The sequence below is a fragment of the Leptinotarsa decemlineata genome, unplaced genomic scaffold (assembly GCF_025532065.1).
Source record: "Leptinotarsa decemlineata unplaced genomic scaffold, Ldec_3_MD MMD2_tig00000133_RagTag_RagTag, whole genome shotgun sequence".
Lineage (NCBI taxonomy): Eukaryota > Metazoa > Arthropoda > Insecta > Coleoptera > Chrysomelidae > Leptinotarsa > Leptinotarsa decemlineata.
Window position 1 is genome coordinate 5,941,518 of NW_027412542.1, and position 27,682 is coordinate 5,969,199.

Here is a 27,682-nt window from a genome sequence, read left to right on the forward strand (position 1 = left end):
AATAAATTGATGGATGTAGTCTACGTTGTAGGAGATCATCATGAAAAATCAAAAATAAAACTTTCTATGTTTTCTTATCACTTGTATTCGTAACATCACGACAATTTCCTCCTATAAGAACATTTTCAAACGAATACAATAAACCCTAAATTTCGGAGAATGAAGAAAATTTCTGAGCCATCTTTATTTACGCAGTTTTACTTAACTCTACAACTCATCTTTACAAACTAAATATCATAAATCAATCAATGCTCTACACACATTAGCTGGTGACATTAAACATTTGGCCTTCATTTTCTTCTTTCCTTTCCATTTATTTGCCTCAGCTTTCAAAACATAGTGTACAGTATATCTTTTAGTGTACTCTGTATTTTCAAATCTTATGGAATACTGTGACCTCAGGGCAGTTTCGCGGCGACTTCAAAAATTAAATTGTCAAAAGTCATTGCAAAAAATGCCCAAAATTTAGTTTACTGTATTCGTTTAAAGATGTTCTTATAGGTAGAAATGCATTAACGTAACTAACGTTAATGCATTGCAAATACAAATGGAAGAAAAATAGAAATTTTTATTTCTCATTTTCCACATACCTACTTATTTATTTACGAATATTCCAAGAATAATCATATTGAGTAACTACCTACTAGTTTCACCATTGAGGTACAAACTGATATTTTGGTATATCATTAAAAACACTGTGCACTCGATAAAAAGCGACGAAATTTCAAGTTGTGCGAAAATAAATATTTACTTTAGAAAAGTATGTATCTGCGTTATATTGATTTTCTAAGACTAATCTTTATAACTACTGTTGGATATTGATCTCAAGAGTTTTTGGTGAACTTCTGGATATATTTACCCAGGCACCCGTTCTTTGATGTGATATGTTCAAAATACACTTGTACTACCTGGGCTTGATTAACAATTTCACATCCTAGGAGAAAATTTTTCAATTTGGCATACAATAAAATAATAATAGGGGAGCCCAAGCGGGGATTTCGGGATTTACTAGCGCGGCAGATTAATATACAGGGGAATACCTTTACCCGGTTAAGCATCTCCACCAAATATGAGCCCCACATATAAGGCCGCCCGTGGAGGATAAAGGATCAGATTAGTAAAAAAAAATTATCATCAGAAATTCTCGAGCGCGTCAGATTAAGTTAGGGTGAGTTAATTACATGCTAAAAAGTGTATATTCCAGTAATCTGACAGTTTGAGAGCGATGTAAAGAGAGCAGAGGGCAGCAAAGTTGTAAAAAAATAACGTCATTTTGACATTCTCGAGCGTAGCAGATTTTTTTTATTTTGAAGTTTAATGCGTGCAGCTGTGTGATACCTATATTTCCCTCTCCGAGTTTCTATTCCTCTTTCACTTTTTTTCTATCTATTACTCTCTCACTCCGTCCCCACTCTGCATTCTGTTGCCATGTGATCACAGGTGATCACAGAGAATCGTTCGTGATAAAGATGAAGATGATGATCAATCAATTGATTATTGAAAATTGAATTTTTTTGAGCTTTTTTTTTAATTATTTTCTTATAAATACAAGTATTCTACTTAAAAAACATGCACTTATTTATTTGCATGCTATTTCCTGAGCTTTTCAATCAATTAAGTTCAATAATTCAAAAAATATTAAAATTTTTTTTTTTGGCAGATTTGGCGAATCCCTCTTAATCGTAAGATTATGAGACAGCTCGTCTAGAACATGAAGATGAACGATATATATCTTAATCTGACGCGCTTGAGTGTTTCAAAATGGCGAATTTTTTTGCACATTATAATAATGGCCGCGAGTTTGCGTCAGATCGAAATCGTCAGATTATTGAACGAGAGCTTTTTTTTGTTGCACTAAACACCCCCTTAGAAAATCTGACGCGCTCGATTAATTTTTTTTTCTTTTCACTTTTTACCCTTACTTACAACCACCCACATCATGCAAACGATGAGATTAACATACGAAAATTATTAAAAATACGTAGGACATTGATGCTACGACGCGCTCGAGTATCTCCATGCAACAGTATTTTTTCACATATTTAAAAATCTATAGCCGCTTTCCCCATCGATGAAATGATATATATTATATAACATTTTTTCTTCTTATCATCTAAGCTTTGCAACCTAATATGTCTCTATGACGCTCGAGTAAATCCCCATTTTGCATCGTGGGCTCCCCTACTATAAAACTACCTGTGTTTACATAACAATTGCAATATTCCACTAGTTAATGGGTGTACACTGAATTTCATTTAAATATTGATGTTTCAATGCGTTTTTGAATCTTTTCAAAGACATCAGTTTGAATTCATCAGAGACTGAGTTGTACACTCGGGAGATTTGTTATGAAACTGAATGGTTATGGTGAAAATAACACTTCACAATTTACCCAACACTAATATTTAATACTAATAGCCTTTTCGACATTATGTGTCATCTTCTAAGCGAGTTATAAACTAACCTAGGTACCCCATGCTCTTCCGTGGTTGAGTGCCCTGAAAATCTTCTCCACACGGTTACTGTGTGCAGAAGCTAGAATCTCCTTCATCCACCCCCACTCAGTCTTGAGTGGACCCCAAGCTGCTGATGGTCACTTCAGCAAGATTGACATTTGACTTCCTGTGGTTGAAAGTCAGCCTTTGATGCTTTCACTCTTGTGATCTGTTGTTTTCATTTGTCCTGACTTAACTGTGTAATGATTGCATGGTGGTCCCCTTAACTTTACCGAAGACAAGTGTCTCTCGGTCGCGAACTAACTTTGTGTTTGTGTATCTATAAGAAAGTATGTGTTAGTAATTTGTATACAAATTTTTATACACACCGAAGCCGCCAGACAGCGACTCTCGGAGTTGATCGTTGGTTCTGCTTCGTGGGCCTTATCTGTTTATCCCTTTCCCGAAATCTGGGGTTGTCCCTGTTGAGCGCTTCATGTAGGTCACGCAGCGCTGGATTGGCGTGTGTTTCTGTATGTCGCTGCGTACTGGCCCCAGGTAGTGGAGGCATACAGGATGACAGGAAGTAGTACGGTCTTGATGAGAAGCAGTTCCAAATGGAGACCCATGTTACTCCTGTGGCCTGTGATTGGGTGTAGGTTTTGAGGGACGGCTCTCGCCATTCCTTGTCTCTGCAGCATGTGGGACCTGAACGTTAGTCTCCTGTCGAGGGTGACTCCCAGGTATCTTGCCTCGATGGTCTACGGATAATCTTGCCCGTTGAAAAAGACGTTTCCTGCCGGGTGTACCACTCTCCGGGTGAACAACGAAGGGGTTAGGCCTATTGGCCGATGATTGTCCGGGAATAAGTGATTCTTCTTCGGCTTCGGTATGTGAATGACCGTTGCCTCCTTGAATGGATATGGGAAGTATTGTAATCGGAGTAAAGCATTTATGACCTTCAGTGCCCGGTTTGGAATTTGGTCCGGGCCTGATGCTTCCCGAGTGTCAAGGCCTCTTACGATGCCTTTCACTTTCATGGGGGATGTTGGTGTCAGGGGTTGCGCGTTGTCTCTTTGCTGTAGTCTTATCCTGCGTACCATTTGTTCTACTTGTTTTACGATTTCTTCTACTTTTTTCTGTAAATGAGACATCAGTTTCTCTACACTGTTCTTCAAAATTGAGAGCAAATGCTTCTGCTTTCTCTTGTTCCGTGTAGACGATTCCTTGCTCACCGTGTATTGGCGAGCATGGTTTTCAGCGGCTCGCCTTCTTAAATACTAAAGAGAGGTATCAAGCGGAATTTGGAAAATTATTCATAACCTTATTGATAATTGGAGAGTTATTAATATCTATCTCATCATTCAGAACAATGTTGTTTTTATTAGCAAAGTCTTTTTTTTATTTGTATATATAGATTCCTTGTTTATATATTTGGCAGCTTTTTTGGAGATAATTTCATGATAAAGGCAAGCAGTATATAATGAATATCACTGGAGTCTTTTCCCAACACCAAACCGTTATTTCAACACCTCGACACGTGATCATCTTCAAGAGGAAGATCAAACTCAGTCTGATGTGTCAGTTTGATCAAACTCAGTTTGATCTTCCTCTTGAAGATGATCACTTGCTGATAGAAACACGTGTCGGGGTGTTGAAATAATGGTTTGATATTGGAAAAAACTCCAGTAATATTCATTACTACACGAAACGTTCCAAATAGTGCATCACCGGTTTATAATAATTGTCGTTTTATGATGTTGAACCAGGTGGTATCTTTGGGCTCATGTGATAAATGTTGGCCACATCTGATGCTGTGTATTAGGCATAGACAATTGTTTTGAACAACCTTTATTCCCCATTTACCTTCATAATCAATTCATAGTCCATGAACTCCGCTTCCAAAATTCAATCTGTATAAAACAAACAACAGATACTGCCTGTTGTTATAAATATTTCTGGAGTTTTTTCCCAACACCAAAGCGTTATTTCAACACCTCGACACGTATTTCGGTCACCACGCGATCATATTCAAAAGGAAGATCAAACTTCAAGAGGAAGATCACTTTTGATCTTCCTCTTGAAGATGATCACTTGGTGATCGAAACACGTGTCGATGTGTTGAAATAACGGTTTGGTGTTGGGAAAAAACTCCAGTAATATTCATTACTACATCAAAGGTTCCAAACAGTGCATCACCTGTTGTTATAAATTTGTTTGATTGTTAAACGGGCAATATTGTTTTGTTAACAATATTAGATGAACATAATCAGGTACGTTTACATAAAGCTCTTCAGAATTCAAAATGAATTTTATATAATAACTTTGGAAAATGGATGAGTCAAGATAAAACCCATTGAATGCTATCATAGGTGGTTAGGCTCGTTTCTGGTTTCCTGATTTTGGTGGTGTTCAGGTTTTTCAATAATAATATTTTCTAAGTAGAACTGAAAAAAGTATTCAATCAATTTTCCATTTCAGGGTCAGCTTATACATGTCCAATTTGTGGAAAATCTTATAGACAAAGTAGTTCATTGTCTCGACACAGGAAATACGAATGTCGTCAACAGCCTAAGTTCCAATGCCAGTTGTGCTCATATCAGGCTTACCAAAAAGTGCATTTGAGTTATCACATTTTCAGTGAACATAATAATCAATTGTCTAGCAATCAAATGTAACAGCATTTGTTGTCCATTCTTCATCTTTATGTAATTTGGGGGCGGAATTTGATCTAATTCAGTCAATAAGATGGTAAAATAAATCAAATTGAATTCGATGAGTAATTAATAATATCACGAATTAAAATTACTTTTATCAGATTGATATGAAGAAGAAATATTAAAACGAAATTATTTGTACAATTTAATTGTATTGAACGAAAGTCATTCTTTGTGAAGAAAATCCGAGTTTTCATCGACCTTTCTTGGGTATATTCTCCATTACAGTCTTTATATTTTTCAAATTTTGGAAGGCGAAAATACCCAAAAAAATCGATGCAAACTTTTTTCAATTGTTTTGAACAAATTCCGTTTTTGTTTAAGTTATCAGAGTTTTTTATCAAAGTGTCTTTGGATTTCCACTTCCACAACCTAAAATAACTTTGGAACTTTAATATACAGCTGTACAAAATAAAAAGAATCGAAGAAAAAACTGCAAAGTCCATTTGATTTTTTTCAATTCTGAAGATGGTGGCAGTTTTTGGCATCCGAAACGTTAAGATTTCTCAGTCTTCTTGGTGATATGCAAAATTATATACAACAAGGTACTGGCAATAATTCATTTTATTTTGTGTAGAATACTTCGAGTTTTCGTGATCTAAAATTGCTCTTTTTTCAGATCGTGGTGAAGATGAAGATATTCAAAAAGGTTGATAAAAACATGTTTTACTTTTATCTCTACGTTTGTGAAACATCGTTCGTTTGTTTAAAGGTGGTTGACAATGTTTCGTAGTGCATTCCATTAGTTCGAACTTCCATTGTCTAATATGATATAAATTGGTTTGAAATCCCTGAAAAATTTTATAAATAAAATTTGAAAAGATTAGATGAAAAATGACAATTATATTAAGCAAAAAAAACTGAAATCACAATTAAATAAAATACAAGCAACAATAAAAAATTGAACTATTAACACGAGATTACTTCACGAGATTACTTCACGACGTTTCGATTGTTAGTATCCACAATCGTCTTCGGGTGATAACTGGTTATCTCTAATAATCGAAACGTCATGAATTAACTTGGCTTGGAATCTTTTAATTTTGTAGTTTTCATTTCTTGTTAATAATTTTTAATTTTCATCTCGTGTTAATAGTTCAATTTTTTGATTGTTGCTTGTATTTTATTTCATTGTAATTTCAGGTTTTTTTGTTCAATATAATTGTTATTTTTCACTAATCTCTTTTAATTTTTTATAGATTTTTTCAGGCATTTCAAATCAATTTATATCATATCAGGCAATGGAAGTCCAAACTAATGAAATGCAAACATCGTTTGTATCCGTCTCATAATTTCAAGAATCTGATTTTTCCGCAATGATAAATTTTATTGAAAAAAATAATATTAATAAATTTGATAATAATTTTCACTTTTTTTTTTAGATGACAATATAAGCGGCTTCTCATGTACGATTTGTGACAAGTTATTCTCAAGATTGGAATATCTCGAAAGACACTGTCTTGAACATCATTCGGATGTGTCATTTTACAACTGTTCAATATGATACCAAGAATATTTGAAGAATATTTCCTTAAAAAATACCATTGCATTTGGTCATCCAGGGGTTCAATTCAGGTGATAGCTTCGAAAGTGACTACGTAAATACTTTTTCCTTTTGAATAAATTTTCATTTGCGAACTGAATATGGAAAATATATGTGAATAAAGTTGCTATTTTCACCAAAATATGCATTTTGTTGTTATGAGTTTTTAACTATTATATCTCAAATATTTAGATTGACTTGAAGATTATTTCAGAATCAAAATGCAAGGTGTCAGTTCAAAACCTTACCTGCAATGAAAGTGATGGTTTTGAGTTTTCTGTGGATTTGTGTTGCGGCCACGAATTAACAGTTTTCGAATAAAATGTGAGAATTGATTGGTTAATTAATTGACTGTGCTATGAGCGGATGTCAAAAAGATAAAATCAATTATTTCTCACTTATTTCATTTGGAAAACTCCCCATTCGGTGTTAAAAATAAAAATAATAATATTTTCTTCTTTGATTAACGACTTGTTTATTTTATGGAAATACATGTTCACAGAGGATACACTATAAAAACAGACTTTTGTCTATTTTCCACGATAGTTTTATATTTGTTGACTAGTTTCGGTCATTACACCATTTTCAAAACTAATTTGGTGTAATGGTTTAATGACCGAAATGAAACAACAAATATAAAACTATCGTAGAAAATAAACATAAGTGTGTATCCTCAATGAATATATTGTCTGATAAATGTATGGATGCAGCCGTTACTACATGGTAGGAGATCATGAGGAAAATTGAGAAATAAAAAAAAATCGGTTTAAAATCTGTTTTTCCGTTAATTAGCTTTCGCCCCCATACGAACGACCACTCTCAGAAGTTGAGAAACTTCCTATGTTTTTATACCACTTTTATTTGTTACTAACGTTACTGCAGTGCTTCCTATAAGGAAATTTTCAAACCAATACAATACATACAGTTTGTCAAGAATAGAAAAAAGTTTCAAAATCTTAATTTGAGACCGTTTCAGCTGTGCACAGAAGACAGGAGTGGAAACGCCCACAGCCCAGTCAGTCGAATTTGTCTGTTGTGGAGTGAGCATCGCGGGTTAATCGGGTGTACAGTCCGAGCAGGAATAAAGCGTAAAGGGTACAATTTGAGTATTGTAACTTAACCAGGATGGAGTTAAAATCAAACTTAAATCGTAAAGTGCTGACACGTCAAACGAGGGAAGTTATAGCCAATGCAAAAATGATGCAATTTTGTGCAACGAGAAGAGGCAGAAAATAAACTTATAGAGGACTTTAAAAGAGTTCAAGAAAGAGCTGATATGGCAACTGGCACAAGATTAAGCAGTAAGGAAATGAAATCGATTGAGAATGGAGAAGCCATTGCTTTTTTTTTACACCAAATATAAAAAAAGTAAGCCACAGCTAAAACTAACCTAGATGGTTTTGATGAAGGATTGCTTCGAAGATTTATTATTGCGGCGCATACATCATGAATTTAAATCCGAAAATAACTATGCTGGTTTCTATGAAAGATTGAGAAAAGTTATGCATGACATAGGATTTCGTTGGAGGAAAACGAAAAATAATCCAAAATTATTAATGGAAAAGCCAGATATCGTTCAGTTGAGAACAAATTTTTTGCCAAGTATGAAAAAATTTCGAGAAGAAAAGCGACCCATAATTTTCATGGACGAAACCTATATTCATTCTTCGCATACCCACAGAAAAACCTGGAATGACAACACTAGTGAAGGTTTACGTAAACCATTATCAAAAGGGCAAAGACTAATAATAGTGAATGCTGGCAATGAAAATGATTTTGTGAAAAATGCTCATTTGAAATTCAGATCGAATACGAAGTCAGGTGATTATCATAACGAGATGAACTTCACGAATTATATAAAATGGATACAGATGCTTATACAGAAGCTTATTCCTAATTTACCACCAAAGAGTGTCTTAGTGATAGACACTGCTCCCTATCACAATGTGCAGGTAAATAAGTCTCCTACTTTATGTACCTAATAGAATGATTGAAATGATGGAATGGCTGAAGCAACGAAATATACCTTTTACAGAAGATGTGTTAAAAATTGATTTGTATAATCTAATTAAAATTCATGAACATACCGTTCTAAGGCTTCCTCCATACCACCCTGACTTAAATCCTATAGAGTTAGTGTAGGCGTCTTCAAAGCCATATGTTGCACAAAGAAATGTTTATTTTAGCTTGAGGACCGTGGAAAGATTATGCGATGAATTTGTTAGTACGTTTTCTGAAACTGAGTGGAAAAAACGATTTGAGCATGCTCAAAGTTTCGAACAGTTTTTCATGGAAAAGGAACCAACATTAGATTTCATGGTAGACGACTTGATAATCAACTTGCAAGAAGATAGTGACACTGAACCAGATTACATCAGTTCAGCGAAGATTCCTCCGAAAATTAAGATAAAATATTTTTTATTTAAATTTAACTTTTTGCGTTTTTTGCCTTTTATAATTTTTTGCTTTGTATTGTTTTATTTGTATTTGTTACGTTCTTAGAAATTATTCGCCGTATTTTGCGTTTGATTTAAGCATAAAAAATGTATATATTTGAAAGTAAAATAAAAGCAACCTTCTAATTCCAAGCAAGTTTCATTTATTCATTCCAAACATTTCTCCGATTAATGGCATAACCATTATTCATAATTTTCAACTCAAAAGAACACTAATTCTATAATTGAATAAGTTATCTTTATAGTCCTCAATTACTGTCTTGACCAAAATTGTTTTGAATTCAATAATGAGATGGACTAATAGTGGGGGACTTTGTACGTTGGTTTCACAGTTTATTCAGGAGACTGTACATCTACACTAAGTAGAGACAACTTCAATCGCAAATATGTGCATCTTTGTTCCTCCGAATGCTTTCTAGCTCTTCGTTACGCGCAAGCCGCAAAAATTTCACCCTTTTTCTTATTCTTGACAAACTGTGCGAATTGGTACAAGTTTGAATCTGTTTTAAATCTGTTTTTCCGTTAATCAGCTGTCGCCCCCATACGAACGACAACTCCCAGAAGTTGAAAAACTTGTGCGAGCTAAGGACTAACGACTAACCTAACCTAACCTAACCTAACCTAACCTAACCTAACCTAACCTAACCTAACCTAACCTAACCTAACCTAACCTAACCTAACCTAACCTAACACGGTTGCAGAATCATCCTCGCTTCAACCAGATAAATTATCGCGAGAAAAATATCTGGTCGAGGCGGGAATCGAACCCACGATCTTCCGAAGGTGAGTCGGGCTCACTACCACCGCGGCCAATTCCACAACAACAAGTATATTTTCTTGTGTTATTTATTTAAATATGTAATTATACACTTTAACTCAGTCGTAATGTGATTGAACTTAACTTCTACACTACAGTGAAAATCAGAAAATAATCTTAATTTTAATCTCTGCAAGTTTTTACATGTAACAGTCGCTGAGCTGCTTAAAGTATTATCTGCCTACATTGATAGGTGAAGTGAAGTAAACATTTTAGTTCTTCACTATCGAAACCCCTTACGAAGTGTGAATCCCCATTTTTTGGTCACGCCAACGTCGACCCTCGTCGAGTCTTTCGTGGACCTCTGGGGGCCCATCTGGGCCAGTTTGGTTCAGACTGTATATTGCGTTATATATTTTTATAGGCTTCGAAATAGTTTTATCTCAGTTATTATTGATGCAAAAATCATGCAGGCAGAAACAACAGTCACTCTCATGGATTCCGAAAAATGATTGAAAATCATGTAAGCAGTTGACGTCTTTAGAAGGAAGACTGAGTCCGCTGAAAAATCCTAAAATCATATATTTTTGACAATTCCTGTCATTCAACACAAAATTAAAATTTTTTCTCCTTTTGCTAACTGGCTCGTAACTATTATAGCACTTAAAACATATCAATATTAATATCATATCGTAGTAACCTCATATAGATAAATATAGTTTTTGGACATTGAGGACACAGGTTTGGTTTTTGTTTACTGTTTGTATAATAAGAGTTTGTTCGCAGATATAGAAAAACCTTTCGTTTGTCAAGAGTGTGGAAAAGCCTATAGAGTTCGGACCAGTCTTAGAAGACATATCAGAGTGGAGTGCGGGAAAACTAAGAACATAATTTGTAACATTTGTTTCCACCGATTCTATTACAAACAGGAGCTACAGTATCATTTATTTAATAAACACGCTGAACTGATGAAGAAAAGTAAAAAATTATTTGGGATTCACCCAAAATGAGAAAACTGATTTTTCATTGAAAGAAATCAACATATCTTTTCAAATACATTCAAAAATACAATTTTGGAAATACGTGGTGTATTATTTGATTACTTTTTAAAAAAATATCGAAGAAACTCTTGTTCAGATACCTCCAGAACGTTGGTTGAAATTATATATTTCGACAAGGACTATTTATTGAAAAAAAACACAGCTTTTTGAAATCTGAAACTTTATTATCAGAAGTGTAAGTGATATTGATCTATTTTCTCATCGATTCGGATTCGACATTTCTCAATATGTTTTTTTATGATTGATGATTTTTAATAACTTGGGCCTACGGAAGAAATTAACATATCTGTTCACATATATTCAAAAATACAATTTTGGAAATTCGTGGTATATTATTTGATTACTTGTTATAAAATATCAAAGAAACTCGTGTTTCTTTGATATTTAGGTTAAAATTCTATATTTGCACAAGGAATTTTTTTTGAGAAAGAAACACCAGTGATCATCTTTAATGGGAAGAATGAACTGTTTAACCAGTAACAGTTTAATCTTCCTCTTGAGATGATCACTTGGTGATCGACACGTGTCGAGGTGTTAAAAATAACAGTTTTGTATTAACGGTTTTGTTTTGGGATTGAACTCCAGCAATATTCAATCTTCCTCTTGAAGATGGTGTTGAGGTTAATACCTTCCTTCCTTTCTTTCCTTTTCTTCCTTTCCTTTCTTTCCTTCCTTTCCTTCCTTTCCTTCCTTTCCTTCCTTTCCTTCCTTCCTTTCCTTCCTTTCCTTCCTTTCCTTCCTCTCCTTCCTCTCCTTCCTCTCCTTCCTCTCCTTCCTCTCCTTCCTCTCCTTCCCCTCCTTCCTTTCCTTCCTTTCCTTCCTTTCCTTCCCCTCCTTCCTTTCCTTCCTTTCCTTCCTTTCCTTCCCTTCATTCCTTTCCTTCCCTTCATTCCTTTCCTTCCTTTTCTTCCTTTCCTTCCTTTCCTTCCTTTCCTTCCTTTCCTTCCTTTCCTTCCTTTCCTTCCTTTCCTTCCTTTCCTTCCTTTCCTTCCTTTCCTTCCTTTCCTTCCTTTCCTTCCTCTCCTTCCTTTCCTTCCTTTCCTTCCTTTCCTTCCTTTCCTTCCTTTCCTTCCTTTCCTTCCTTTCCTTCCTTTCCTTCCTTTCCTTCCTTTCCTTCCTTTCCTTCCTTTCCTTCCTTTCCTTCCTTTCCTTCCTTTCCTTCCTTTCCTTCCTTTCCTTCCTTTCCTTCCTTTCCTTCCTTTCCTTCCTTTCCTTCCTTTCCTTCCTTTCCTTCCTTTCCTTCCTTTCCTTCATTTCCTTCCTTTCCTTCCTTTCCTTCCTTTCCTTCCTTTCCTTCCTTTCCTTCCTTTCCTTCCTTTCCTTCCTTTCCTTCCTTTCCTTCCTTTCCTTCCTTTCCTTCCTTTCCTTCCTTTCCTTCCTTTCCTTTTCTTTCCATGCTTTTGACAGTTAATGATTAGGAAAACTGCCGTTTATCCAAAATAATTCACTTGTGAAGGAGACCTCTATCGGAAACAAGTATTTTTTGCCAGTTGTTCGAATCTTTTCATGAAAAAGTTTGCTACCAACAAACTTTTGGATGGAAAAACATCTCACAACAAAGATATAATGAAAACATAGCTCATGCTGACGCAAGCACATGAAAAAGTGATGAAATGATGTGTTGCTGTATAGCAAAACGTCAATATATATTTTTATTGTCACAATTTTTTGAATGACGCTTATAACGTTCCGTGAGATGAAAAATCAAATATATTCATTGGCTATTATAACCATATCAGGTACTATGGCAAATCTCCGAACCTTATAGAATTGATTGTTAACCACTATTAGAATTTCATTTCCATTGTTTGGAGTAAATTAGAAGAATGGTTCTCTTAGCGCCACCTATTTACCTGTTCCTCCATCATTGAACTCTAGGTGCTTTTCAATACCTTCTGTGCAAAGTTTATGCTTCCAATTGACAGATGTCGCCATAATATGTTCGATTTCGACATATAATTTAGTTTTTCGAATGTGCGCTTGGTCTATGAAAATACAAATAACATTTCTCAATACAATATGGAATCTTAAATTGTTGTTTAGTGTTTTCTAGAGCATGGCATTGAAGATTTTATTTGAATTTTAAACCCATATATATTTTTCAGAAACTTTGGTAAAGTGTATAATCTTCAATCAAAAGTTGTTCGATGTTTATTCGAAATAAGATGTCATTCCAAGTCCAAATGATCTTTCAAATCTTGTGTTGCAATATGTTTATATAGGGTGTTTCATTAGGCACTTCCTATATTTGAATTTAAATAAAACAAAATGTGTGTGAGATATAATTAAAATTTTTTATTCACTTTTATTCATCGTTCAAATGTCCGCTACGGCTTCTCTGAGTGGAGCGCATCCGAAACTTCCAATTTTCCATGACTCTGGTGCATGAATCAGGATGAATTTGACCGATGGCATGGGTCATGTTGGCTTTGAAGACCGGTGTGTTTTGTGGCTTATTCGCATACACCTGCAACTCAAGAAAACCCTACGAGAAAAAGTCTAACGGGGTCAAATCACATGATCTCGGTGGCCAGTTCACATCACCTCCACGTGGAATGACCAAGATCTCAAATCGCTCTTGTAGAATATCCAATGTGGCATGAGCCCTGTGACACGTATCGCCGTTCTGTTGAAACCACATATCGTTATTATCCAGCGGACTCAAATTTATTCACCACATTGGGAATAATTCTCTCGGTAGGACGGTTATGGCGACCGTAAAATGGGCGGAGCGTACGGTATGTTGCCCAAACACTCATTTTGACAAAACTATTTTATTATTTGTACGTGTTGTTGAATTCCATACCCATCCATGGTGATCTGGCAAAATAGAATGAAAAAGTCACTAGGTACTAATTTGATAGATGTAGCTTCAACAAGATGGCCGTTATCAATTGTTAAAATTGGCAAGTACCTGTTGGAAAATTCTATACTTTATAGTTCCCACAAATAATCCTTTCGAAAAATTAGTTCGATAGCATCATGGCAGTGTAATGTCAAGAAATAATGCCAAAAATATTTGAAATACAAGTTCATAATGCCTTTTATTATTGAATCAGGAAAGCGGAATTCACCAATCAAGTTTACGTCGTCAGCAAAAGATCTGCTTATTTCGAAACAATTTCAGATCATTTTCTATTCTACTTTGTCGATAGTCAGATGAAATTTCACTTGTGAATTTTCTATAAAATTGTAAATTATCTGGGTTGCTGATATAAAGGCAACGACTTTGAACTTCAATAAATATTGTCATGTTTCAGAACACATTTGTCTCAACTGTAAGAAAGTCTACAAGAATAAACATTCTTTGGCGAGACACTTGAGAATTGAATGTCTCAAATCGGGCAAGTTTTTTTGTGAGTATTGTGATTTCCGAACCAAATACAGCTACTCCCTGAATGGACATATGCAAAGAAAACATATAGCACCATTCTGAGTTGAAATGCAAGATAACGTTACGTCATGTCAATAAATGAAATAAAAAATCAACAAAAATGTTGCCTGACTTGTTTTTGAAAACCTTTCTACTATATTTGGTCATTTATTAAATGGATCATCTATTTATTGGCAGTTCTACTTTGACCCCTATTTTTATTATTTCTTTTCCATTAATATTTTTTCCCAGCCTCATAGGCCGCAAAGAATCATTTTTTTCAGTTAATGGAATATTTTCTGATCTACCATGTAGGTAGGCATTGTTATTGGACTTCTTCGATTGACGACTTGTTTATTTTGTGGAAATTCATGTTCACTGAGGATACACTACAAAAACACACTTTTGTCTATAATCCAGATCCTATAATCCAGATCCCAAAACCTACATTATATTGAAAGCTTTGTTATGTTCATGGATTTTCCAGGTATATGAAACGCAGGTACCGGGTATCAGGTATATCAGGTATATCAAATCATTTATGATAGAATAAGCAACATAAATTACTCAGATGTAATCAGTTAGTTTTGAAAATGGTGTAATAGCCGAAACCGGTCAACAATAAAGAAATATAGTGGAAAATAGACAAAACTGTGTTTTTGTAGTGTATTCTCATTGTTATTGGACTTTTTGGTGTAATAATTAATAATTCCACTTTGAAAATTCGCCGAGGAAGTAGTTTCTGAAATGATTCACAAAAATAATTATGTGCAATTCGTTTTGTTGAATTACATATTGAAAAGTGTTCATTACTGAAAAAAGAAAAAAAAAGCGATTAATTTCCTAAAGGAGTACCCAGTTACAGGAAATGCTATTATTTCAGAGTATATATGGAATAAATATTGAAACTAATGGAATATAGAAATGTATAAAAGTTAATGCTGAAACAAAGTATATATAAAATATACGTAGAATTTCAAAAGAGGAATGAAAAATTGAGTATATAACACAAAAAGTTACAAATCATGCAATGTAGCAGTACTGACACAAATTTTATTTATAGTATTATTAAAAGTGAATGTGGATACATGATACCAAGGCGTTCAGAGAGTCGAAATGAATATCGCAATGTTCACAGATTGTATTGAAGCTACTGCACAAAAAATTCAATAGTGATCGTAGCATAACATTTGTGCGTGATGCTCCGCAATAGAATTTTAGATAGTGTCGATCTTCACTTCTTGGTACTAAGAAATTGATCTCGGGTAAAAGAACCGTACTGTCAATATTGTTGTTCAGTAATTTATGCAGGAATTTTATACCAAGAATAACTCTACTGGTAGTCGTAAACTGGATTCCATAACACAGAGCCATACTGTAACTTAGATCTGACATACGCAAAATATAACAATTTTAAGGTGGCAATACTTTTGAAGTTTTTGCCATTTCTGTAATTGAATCGAAGCAGCCTATTTACATCAGCAGTCATATTCCTTATATGTTTTGTAAATGTTAGTTTACTGTCGTATGTTATACCAAGATCTTTTTTCTCATGTACGCGGTTGATTGTAGTATTGTTGATTGAATAATCGTACATTAAAGTTCGCTTTTTTTGTTGTCAATGATATTATTTTGGATACGTTCAGTTGTAGACGATTATTATTACATCAAAGTTTGATTACATCTAATTCATGTTGAACACGTTGGCAGTCAGAAATGTCGTCGATTTTATAATATACTTTCAGGTCGTCTGCAAATAATAGGCTAGGAATATTCAAAGAGGTTGCCAAGTCAATATTAAAAATTAAAAATAAAAGAGGTCCAAGATAAGAACCTTGTGGTACCCCAGATGTAACTACGTACTGAGCCGATTCGTAAGATTTATATTCGACGAATTGTTTTCTGTTAATTAGATATGATTCAATTAGAGTAAGCGGTTGGTTAGAGAGTCCCAATTTTATCAAGGTTGATTGGGTGACAGGATCAATTTTTCTTAAGAAAACAATTGTTTTCTTGCCGACGTTTTGAATTCAAATCAATTCTTCTTCAGGGCTCAAAAAGTCTGCAAGAGAAGAATTTAATTAAACTCGAAATGGAGACAAGAAAACAATTGTTTGAGAAAAAAATGTATCTTGTTGCCCAAGCAACCTTTTCTCAGAAAAATTATTGGATCACTAAACTAGTTATGAACTCATGAATAGTTATATGACAGAGAATTTGCGTCGCAAGGAGCATGAGTAATATTTTGTTGAGATGAGAGCAAATGCAAACGCTCTCTTTGTCAGAACTTTATAACTAATTTCAATTGTCATTTTTATTGGCTGTGTTAACAAAATAATGAGAGATAGAAGGTATTCATATTTCGTGAAACTCAATAGAGTATATAATCATTGTATTCGCAACATTATGTTAGTCGAGTAGCAACTTTACCTAATAAACTCATCAGCAGTTTTCACTTTTCATGCTAAAGATTTACATTGTTCATTGTTTGCCTTTTGAAAGATCAAGAGTACAAAAAAACATTACTTTTTTGTAGTTAAACTTAAATAGAATTTTGATTTCGAATGAACTTCAATGAAAATTTTCTACAATGGTCTTATGACAATGACAACAATGATTCTCCTGCGGTTTTGATTTTAACAGAAATAGTGTTTTTCTCTCGATATGTATACCAATCATTGAAAAAGAATATCCAAAATATCCAAAAATATTCACATCCTGGATTGATTCTTCAACTTTGTCGACTTACAACTACAACCTACAAGAAAAAAAAATAGAAACGGATGTGGTATATGAAGTAAGTGATTCTATTCATACTGTTTTAGTGCTTCTATTTATACTGTTTTAGTGCTTTACTAAAGACTCTTTCTAATAACTATATTGGAGTGCTATGCTTACTCAAAATTTCATACTATTACAACTTCCTGTGAATAATAAATAACATGTACAATATTTCTAATTGTCAGTAAGTAATCACCTCATAATTTTAGGTACGGCTGCATTTTCTTGCGAAACCTGCAACAGAGTATATAAAGCGAAAAGTTCCCTGTGGAGACATATGAAATTTGAGTGTCGTCAGCCGCCACAATTCAAATGTAACATGTGTTCCTATCGAGCAAAACAGAAATCAAGTTTGATGTCCCACGTATTCAACAGACATTCCGTTTTTTTGAAAAAATATATTCGGTCATGAATTCCATAAAAAAATGTAAGTTGTTCTTGGGAAGAATTTATTGTTTTCAAGAACGTTTCATGCTTCAACTATTTCAGTCTACTATCGAACGTAATTATATTTATACAGTGCATTCCATTTAAAACGAGCCCCCGTGAATAACTTTTGAAACAATGATTTGAAGGAAAAATAAAAAAACAGGTCAACAATTATACAGGAGGCCACATTTTAAAATATTCGTTCTAGACACAAATATGGAAACAATTCTATCTCATACACTTTAGTCTTCAAATGACGACATAAAAAGAAGTTTACAGGAGTGGGATCCGAAGACCTTGGTGGTTATTCTGTAGGACCTCTTCTGCCAATCCAGCGACCAGGAAAATGATCATCCAAAAATTGTCGCACTGGAGCTGCATAATGAGGAGATGCACCATCCTGTTGAAAAACTATTTCGTTTTTGAATAAATTTATATCCTCCTCAATTGCCTTATTGATGCACGGTATTATTCAATTCTCCAACATATCCAAATATTTATCACTAGCCAGATTATCAAAGATAAAATAGGTCCTATGAAGTGGTTACCTGCCCAAACATTCAATTTTTGAGGTAGTTGGGTATGAACTTGACAGTATAAATGAGGATTCGTATCACTCCAATATCGACAATTTTGCCGATTCACCTCTGCATTCAAATTAAACGTACATTCTTTCGAAAAACAAATTTCATACAAGAAATTTTGATGCAACTTGATCCGTTCAGTGAGACTTTTACAAAACTTGATAAGTCTATCGAAATCATCTTCGTTCAATTCATGAACTAGTCTAATCTTATTTGGATGAAATTTGTACTTATGAAGGATTGATTACTGATTGTCGAGATAACTTGGTAAGATATTGAGAATTTTCCATTAGTCCAAAGTGCCCTGAAACTGCTGTACAAATAGCTTTATCGTTGACAACTCCTGAACGGTTATGCTTTTTATTGGATGATTATCATTGAATATACGGGCAGCAGCTCTAGCACTTTTTCCATTCTGGTAGTACAAACTCACTATTTCAATTCGTTCTCGAAGCATACAAACCATTGCTTCTTGAGAATTTACAAAAACAGAAACACCAATTGTAACTTCACCTGGTAGGTAATCGTTAATGTAGAATGAGAATAATACAAAATGAAGAGAATATCGAATTCAAACTCAAGTAGGCAAAATAAGACTTTTTTGAAGTATACTTCACAAAAACTCCCATGAAACCTAGGTAACAGATTGTACAGAAGATCATTCAGGGTGGCTCGTGTTCAACTCAAATAATTCTTAGCTTCAGACCATAATTATTCTACGTTGTTGAAATCTGTTCATTATGGAACATCTGATAATGCAAAATAATTGATCCATTAAAAAAAATGGTGACATGCTCTTGGGGTGCTTTAGGGAAAGTTAGATCAAATGTGAATATGTAAAAATGTTTCCCCCTGTATACTATGGTTGAGGTGTTTTTTTATTTTCCTAAAAGTCATTGTTCCAAAAGTTATTAAGGGTGGGTTGTTTTCAACTCAAATAGTTTGTAGCTCCAGAATCATAAGCTTCAGACCATATGTTTTATACTTTGTTGGAATTTGCTCATCGTGAAGCATCTGATAATGCGAAACAATATAGGGTGATCCATTAAAAAAAATGGTGACATGCCAAGTAACATCAAATGTGAATGTGTCAAAATGTGTCCCCCTTTATACATTTCCTGCAAAAATTATTCAGAGTGGCTCGTTTTAAATGGAGTGTACTGTATATATTATTGAATGGTAGTAAACAACTGACTCTACCTGGTTAGGTTCTGAAGATATACATGACATGCTGGAAAATTATAAATTTTACACACAGGTGTATATTTTTATGCTGAATCACTTTTTGATTTTGAACCCGATTCTGATATTTTTTTCAACAAATCAGTGGAAATTTATCTCAGATCATTTTACATCAATCAATTCTCTAGGCCTATTTACATACATTATTCGAGAGAAGACGAAATTATATTCCCATCATCTAGGTTTGAGACACCCCGTGGTGAAAAACAGTGTCGTGAAAAAACAAGTACGAACAAAAATTAAATTCGTGTTGCGCTCATAGAGGAATAGCATGCTCCAAGAACGCTAACTCGTGGAATGCCTCTGTGGATGGAAGCTATTGTCCAAGTTAGAGGAGGCAACACCCGATATTAGAAAATTTTCTAATGTTTTCTTCTTAATAGTTCGCTACCTATTTCATTATAAATAATAAAAAGTATTCAATAACAAAATCTGTTTTAATTACAAGATGGTCGTTTTCGAAGGCTAAAATATGTCTCCGTCTTCAGAATTGGAAAGAATTTAATGATAATGGCAATTTTTTTTTGGTACGGTGGTATCTCCACCGTCATGTCAAATGGGTCGAGTGCGTTCTGTTTTGCCCAAATATTTATTTTGACTAAAGTTGTGTACGTCTTTTGTTCCACCGATGTTGATTCTCTATTGATTTGATTTTTGTGATGCACTGTTTGGAACCTTTGGTGTAGTATTGCATATTACTGGAGTTTAATCCTAACACCAAACCGATATTTTTAACACCTCGACATGTGTTTCTCCCACCAAGTGATCATCTTCAAGAGGAAAATTAGCAATTGGATCTCTTACCTACCAAATAGGAGCAAAATGACTCACTAAGGAATTTAAAAGCTTACCTACTGCGGAACCAGTATCAAAAACTCGTTGGAGTTTATACAGCATTCAAAAAATATCGTTCTGCAAGAAGGTGAGATTTTAGTTTCCTTTGATGTTAGCTCTTTATTTCATAGCATTACCTCAGGAAATTACTAGAAAAAAATAATTTCCATAATAACGGAATTGATGAATTCGTTTCTCTCACTGATTTGTATATGAAACAAAACCGTTTCCAGGGAGGAGGTTGCTTTTATAAACAACAAAAGGGAATGGCTATGTGTAACCCCTTGTCTCCCTATAGACCTGGCTAACCTGTTCATGAGCAAATTCGAAATGGAAACCAAAGAAACGTCAAAGTGTTCCCCTAGAATATGGCTGAGGTATGTGAATGATGTTTTTGCGATATTCGATAACAAAAAATCGAATATTGAGGACTTTGTTTCCTTTTTGAACAACAGACTTCCATCAATAAAATTCACGTATGAGTTAAAAAATAAAGGATAACTTCCATTTCTTGACGTTTTCGTCAAGAAATGGAAGTCAATGTGAAAAGCTGGAATACGATGCATTTAGGCAGTGGTGGCACCACGGGGGGCAAGGGGGGGGCAGTAAGCCCCCCGCCCTTTGCAAAATATTATTCTTAGCGCCCTTTCGATTATAAATATTTTACAAATCTATTGGCAACATTCGCTTTCAATACCTCGACCTCGATCAGTTGTGAATCCCATGTCTCTCGCTGCCTAATGCGAATATGATCATTTTCTAAGATATTGGAAATTGATTGTATCTCGGCGTGGCACTTATAGCAGTAGTAGTAGTCTGGTTTGTTATTGTTACTTAGACGAATAAACAGTTGGTCGAGCAGATTATCGAAAATTACGCGAAAAGAAGTTAAAATATGCTGCTACATCATTCTCTAACAAAATTAATTTTTCGTAAAACTTTCAATTCGTAACTTCTCAATTTTCAGTTGAAGATTCGAAATCGTATTCATTATGGAGACATACATTTATAGAGAAACAAAAAAACAATTAATTCAAACTCAAAGTTGTGTAGAGGAATCGGTTCCAAATAAAACTTACACTACGGAGAGTACGGTCAGTACGGTGTCAATATTTTTTGATGTTCCATCTGCATCAACCTATAAAGTAAGAAGAAAATCCGGTTCAACATTTACTGAAGTATATTTTAATTCGGATTTGGATAGTGATAGTACTCAAGAACAAGACCATTCTGATAAGGTGTCTGCTGGAAATGAAGGTGGGAAGAACATTTTGTTTTTACAAGGATCATTTTATTATTGACATTTCACTTTCGTCATCGACCTATTTTTAATCAAAAATACTATTTTGATCACTGAAATAGTGCGTCAACTAATTCTAAAAAGACCTTGCCAACCTGGGTTATCATATGACTTCCAAGACTTTACAGTTTCCAATTACAGAAAATCTTGCGTTTCTTGGTACAAACTTAAAAAAAAACAACTTTTGAACAGCGCAGCGTACGTGAATGGTTTGTTTACTCTCCAAGAGGTAATGAAATGTTTTGTTTTGTATGCTGCCTTTTCAATAGTGCGCATTGTTTATTATTGAAATATTTCTTTTATTAGAGTTTTGTGATATTATTTCTTTTCTTAATGGGAACTACAGTATTACTTCAAATATCTGTGCCTTTTTACTGAATCTTGGCGCCTGGTTATGGTGTGCCCCCCGCCCTTGAATTTTTTGAATCGCCACTGCATTTAGAAAGGAAACAAGCACTTACAAATTGGCGTGAAGTTATCCACAGATTTCTGGCCACACATGCTGACGTAGAGGAAAATAAAAATCTGTGGTTGGGATACGAAATTATTAGCACCCGTACTAATATCTGTGGCTGGAAATGCCTATTCACTATAGGTTGAACGTGAAATTATTGAGACTACTTGGTGTTTAACTTTTTTATAGAATCTTGACTAGATTGACGCGTCGATAATCGTTTCCTCATCAACAATACAGATTTAGGGAATAATAAAATTGTAAATATTAGATTTACTTTCCAATAACCCATATAGAAATGATATCAGATGATGTGCGTCCATCAAAATCACACAACTTCTATAGTTTCTTGAGAATATTAACTTGGTGATGACAGTTTTCTTGTCATCTAAACAGATTTCGAAAAAGAAATTGTTGAAACAATCAGACTCATTTTTAAGATTCCTTGTATTCATGAAAATCACACAACTCTTATAGAATCTTGGGTAGATCGATAAAGTGAAAACCTTGTCACCCATACAGATTTCGAGAAAAAAATTGTTACAACAATCAGACTCACTTTTTAAAACACCTTGTAGAATTGGAACCAGAAAATGTGCGTTCATGAAAATTACACGACTGTTATAGAATCCTGGGTAGATCAATAAAGTTGAAACCGTTTTCTTGTCACCCATACAGATTTCGAGAGAAAAATTGTAGCAACAATCAGACTCACTTTTTAAAACACCTTGTGGAATTGTAACCAGAAGATGGGCGTTCATGAAAATGACACAACTGTTATAGAATTTTGGGTAGATTGATATAGTGAAAACCGTTTCCTTGTCACCCATACAGATTTCGAGAGAAAAATTGTTGCAACAATCAGACTCACTTTTTAAAACACCTTGTAGAATTGGAACCAGAAAATGTGCGTTCATGAAAATTACACAACTGTTATAGAATCTTGGGTAGATCAATAAAGTGAAAACCGTTTTCTTGTCATCCATACAGATTTCGAGAGAAAAATTGTTGCAACAATCCGACTCACTTTTTAAAACACCTTCTAGAATTGGAACCAGAAAATGTGCGTTCATGAAAATTACACAACTGTTATAGAATCTTGGGTAGATCAATAAAGTTAAAACCGTTTTCTTGTCACCCATACAGATTTCGAGAGAAAAATTGTAGCAACAATCAGACTCACTTTTTAAAACACCTTGTGGAATTGTAACCAGAAGATGGGCGTTCATGAAAATGACACAACTGTTATAGAATCTTGGGTAGATCGATATACTGTAAACCGTTTTCTTGTCACCCATACAGATGTTGAGAAAAAAATTGTTGCAATAATCAGACTCACTTTTTAAACACCTTGTAGAATTGGAAATAGAAGATGTGCGTTCATGAAAATTACATAACTGTTATAGAATCTTGGGTAGATTGATATAGTGAAAACCGTTTTCTTGTCACCCATACAGATTTTGAGAAAAAAATTGTTGCAATAATCAGACTCACTTTTTAAACACCTTGTAGAATTGGAAATAGAAGATGTGCGTTCATGAAAATCACACAACTCTTATAGAATCTTGGGAAGATCGATATAGTGAGAACTGTTTTCTTGTCACCAATACAGATTTCGATAAAAAAATTGTTGCAACAAACAGACTCATTTTTTGAGATTCCTTGTAGAATTGGAACCAATAGATGTGCGTTCATGAAAATTACATAACTGTTATAGAATCTTGGGTAGATCGATATAGTGAAAACCGTTTTCTTGTCACCCATACAGATTTCCAGGAAAAAATATTGAAACAATCAGACTCACTTTGTAAAACACCTTGTAGAATTGGAACTAGAAGATGTGCGTTCATGAAAATCACACAACTCTTATAGAATCTTGGGTAGATCGATATAGTGAAAACTGTTTTCTTGTCACCCATACAGATTTCGATAAAAAAATTGTTGCAACAAACAGACTCATTTTTTGAGATTCCTTGTAGAATTGGAACCAGAAGATGTGCGTTCATGAAAATTACATAACTGTTATAGAATCTTGGGTAGATTGATATAGTGAAAACCGTTTTCTTGTCACCCATACAGATTTCCAGGAAAAAATATTGAAACAATCAGACTCACTTTGTAAGACACCTTGTAGAATTGGAACTAGAAGATGTGCGTTCATGAAAATCACACAACTCTTATAGAATCTTGGGTAGATCGATATATTGAGAACTGTTTTCTTGTCACCAATACAGATTTCGATAAAAAAATTGTTGCAACAAACAGACTCATTTTTTGAGATTCCTTGTAGAATTGGAACCAGAAGATGTGCGTTCATGAAAATTACATAACTGTTATAGAATCTTGGGTAGATTGATATAGTGAAAACCGTTTTCTCGTCATCCATACAGATTTTGAGAAAAAAATTGTTGCAATAATTAGACTCACTTTTTAAACACCTTGTAGAATTGGAAATAGAAGATGTGCGTTCATGAAAATCACACAACTCTCATAGAATCTTGGGAAGATCGATATAGTGAGAACTGTTTTCTTGTCACCAATACAGATTTCGATAAAAAAATTGTTGCAACAAACAGATTCATTTTTTGAGATTCCTTGTAGAATTGGAACCAGAAGATGTGCGTTCATGAAAATTACATAACTGTTATAGAATCTTGGGTAGATCGATATAGTGAAAACCGTTTTCTTGTCACCCATACAGATTTCCAGGAAAAAATATTGAAACAATCAGACTCACTTTGTAAAACACCTTTTAGAATTGGAACTAGAAGATGTGCCTTCATGAAAATTACACAACTGTTATATAATCTTGGGTAGATCGATATAGTGAAAACCGTTTTCTTGTCACCCATACAGATTTCGAGAGAAAAATTGTTGCAACAATCAGACTCACTTTTTAAAACACCTTGTGGAATTGTAACCAGAAGATGGGCGTTCATGAAAATGACACAACTGTTATAGAATTCTGGGTAGATTGATATAGTGAAAACCGTTACCTTGTCACCCATACAGATTTCGAGAGAAAAATTGTTGCAACAATCAGACTCACTTTTTAAAACACCTTGTAGAATTGGAACCAGAAAATGTGCGTTCATGAAAATTACACAACTGTTATAGAATCTTGGGTAGATCAATATGGTGAAAACCGTTTTCTTGTCACCCATACAGATTTCGAGAGAAAAATTGTTGCATCAGACTCATATTTTGAGTCTGTAAATCTGCATGGGTGACAAGAAAACGGGTTTCACCATATCGATCTACTCAAGATTCTATAAGAATTGTGTGATTTTCATGAACACATAACATATGGTTCCAATTCTACAAGGTGTTTTAAAAAGTGAGTCTGATTGTTGCAACAATTTTTTTCTCGAAATCTGTATGGGTGACCAGAAAACGGTTTTCACTGTGTTTATCTATCCAAGATTGTATGAGAGTTGTGTGATTTTCATGAACGCACATTTTCTGGTTCCAATTCTACAAGGTGTTTTAAAAAGTGAGTCTGATTGTTGCAACAATTTTTCTCTCGAAATCTGTATGGGTGACAAGAAAATGGTTTTCACTATATTGATATACCCAAGATTCTATAGAAGTTGTGTGATTTTCATGAATACAAGGAATCTCAAAAAACTGTTCTGATTGTTTCAACAATTTCTTTTTTGAAATCTGTTTAGATGACAAGAAAACTGTCATCACCAAGTTATGGAAGTTGTGTGATTTTGATGGACGCACATCATCGGATATCATTTTTATATGGGGTATTGGAAAGTAAGTCTAATATTTCCAATTTTATTTTTCCCTAAATTTGTATTGTTGATGAGAGAACGGATATCAACGCGTCAATCTACTCAAGATTATATAAAAAAGTTTTACACCAAATAGTCCTAATAATTTCACGTTCAACCTATAGTGAATGGTTATTTCCAGCCACAGATATTAGTACGGGTGCTAATAATTTCGTTTCCCAACCACAGATTTTTATTTTCCTCTACGTCAGTATGTGTGGCCAGAAATCTGTGGATAACTTCACGCCAATCACTTACAGGTATATTCTTGAGCGTTCATATCACTGTGGACAGCACAAACGTACTGGGTTGAATTTTCTAGTGCATCGTCTTTTGACGTTTCCTTTTGAGGTTTACAAAAAAAAAGTAACAATACAGGAAACAGCAGTCAGTAACGGTTTCTCGAAGGGTATTGTAGATGCTATCATCTACATTCAGGTTGAGAATGAACGAAATCTCGACTTTTAGGAACGACGAAAATCAAGATAAATATAGGTATTCCATACCACCAATTTGAAGAACTTTGGAAAGATTTCCAAAGAACTAGGTACGAAGGTGGTACTTAAAACAAGTTATACACTACATAGCCTTTTAAGAAATCAAAGGGACAAAGTTGAGAATTCGGAAAAGTCTGGATTTTACGAAGTTTAATGTAAGGACTGCGATGCAAAATATTATGGACAGAATAAAAGATCTATCAAAATAAGATATGGAGAACACTTAGCACACCTAAAATATGGAAGACCAGAAAAATTATCAGTGACCCATCATGTTTTGTAATATTCCATAGACTTTAGTTCATTAAGATTATTTAGACATGTTAACAACAACAGACAACTAGAGGCCTATGAGAGCGTAGAAATGAGTAAACATAATAATATTATGAATAACGATTGTGGACCAATACCTAATAGTACACTATATAGCATGTTGAAATAATATTTGAGTTATCAGATTTACCTAACTAGTAGATAAGGCAATTAAAACAATTAAGGCGCAGGTACTTAGCAAAGGTATCTATGATATAAATAATGACAACATTGTATGTAGATTTAGTTTAATCTTCCTCTTGAAGATGAGCACTTGGTGATCGAAACACGTGTCGAGTTGTTAAAAATGATGGTTAAGTGTTGGGATAAATCTCCAGTAATATTGAGTTGATTTTCTTCATTTCCCAGATTGTAGAAGGTACAAGTATGAATTTAAAGGAAGTTTTCTGATTTCTGAAATATTTTTCCAACGTTGCTTATTTGAAAATACTATATTTTGCCTGAATGACATTAGCACAGTTGTTTATTATATTGCTAATTCCAGATGCCGAACACGTTTGTAGGAATTGCGGAAAAAGTTACATTTACATAAAAAGACTGTATCGCCATATGCAACAAGAATGTGGTGTGGAGAGGAAATTCGAATGTCCCAAATGTCACAAGAAATTCAAACTGAAGCACCATTTGAAGAATCATTTAAATGCGTTGTATGATTGTGTCTCGAAGAATATCGATCCAAAATACATTTTGTCAAAATAATGAGAGATATTATCCGGTGGAATCTTCAGTTATAGTTTGATTACATGTGGTATTTTGTAGAAATAAGAAATATTAAACTGATCTTATTTTATTGGGAATGAAAGAGTTTGCATTTAAAAAAACCATTTGACCAAATGAATTAATGAAATATGCACTAAACTTACCGAAAAATCTATTCGAGAAAATTCAAAATGGAAGTTGATGATAAAAAATCCATAAACCCAGTGGGAACCAAAAAAGCCATCATCAGAATACCGTGTTAGGAATCAACCGTTAGCTCGCACAAGTTTCTCAACTTCGGAGAGTTGTCGTTCGTATGGGGGCGACAGCTGATTAACAGAAAAACAGATTTTAAACAGATTTCTTTTTAAATATCAATGTGCTAATAAATTGTTATTTAGTTTC

General features: G+C 34.2%; 1 long non-coding RNA gene across 1 annotated transcript; it reads left to right on the forward strand.

Moving 5' to 3' along the window:
* Positions 1–14,930: 14,930 nt before the first annotated feature.
* On the forward strand, positions 14,931–27,305 carry LOC111517864 (uncharacterized). Its single transcript, XR_002723870.2, has 2 exons — positions 14,931–17,550; positions 27,063–27,305. It is a non-coding gene; the product is annotated as an uncharacterized lncRNA (long non-coding RNA).
* The last annotated feature ends 377 nt before the right edge of the window (positions 27,306–27,682 follow it).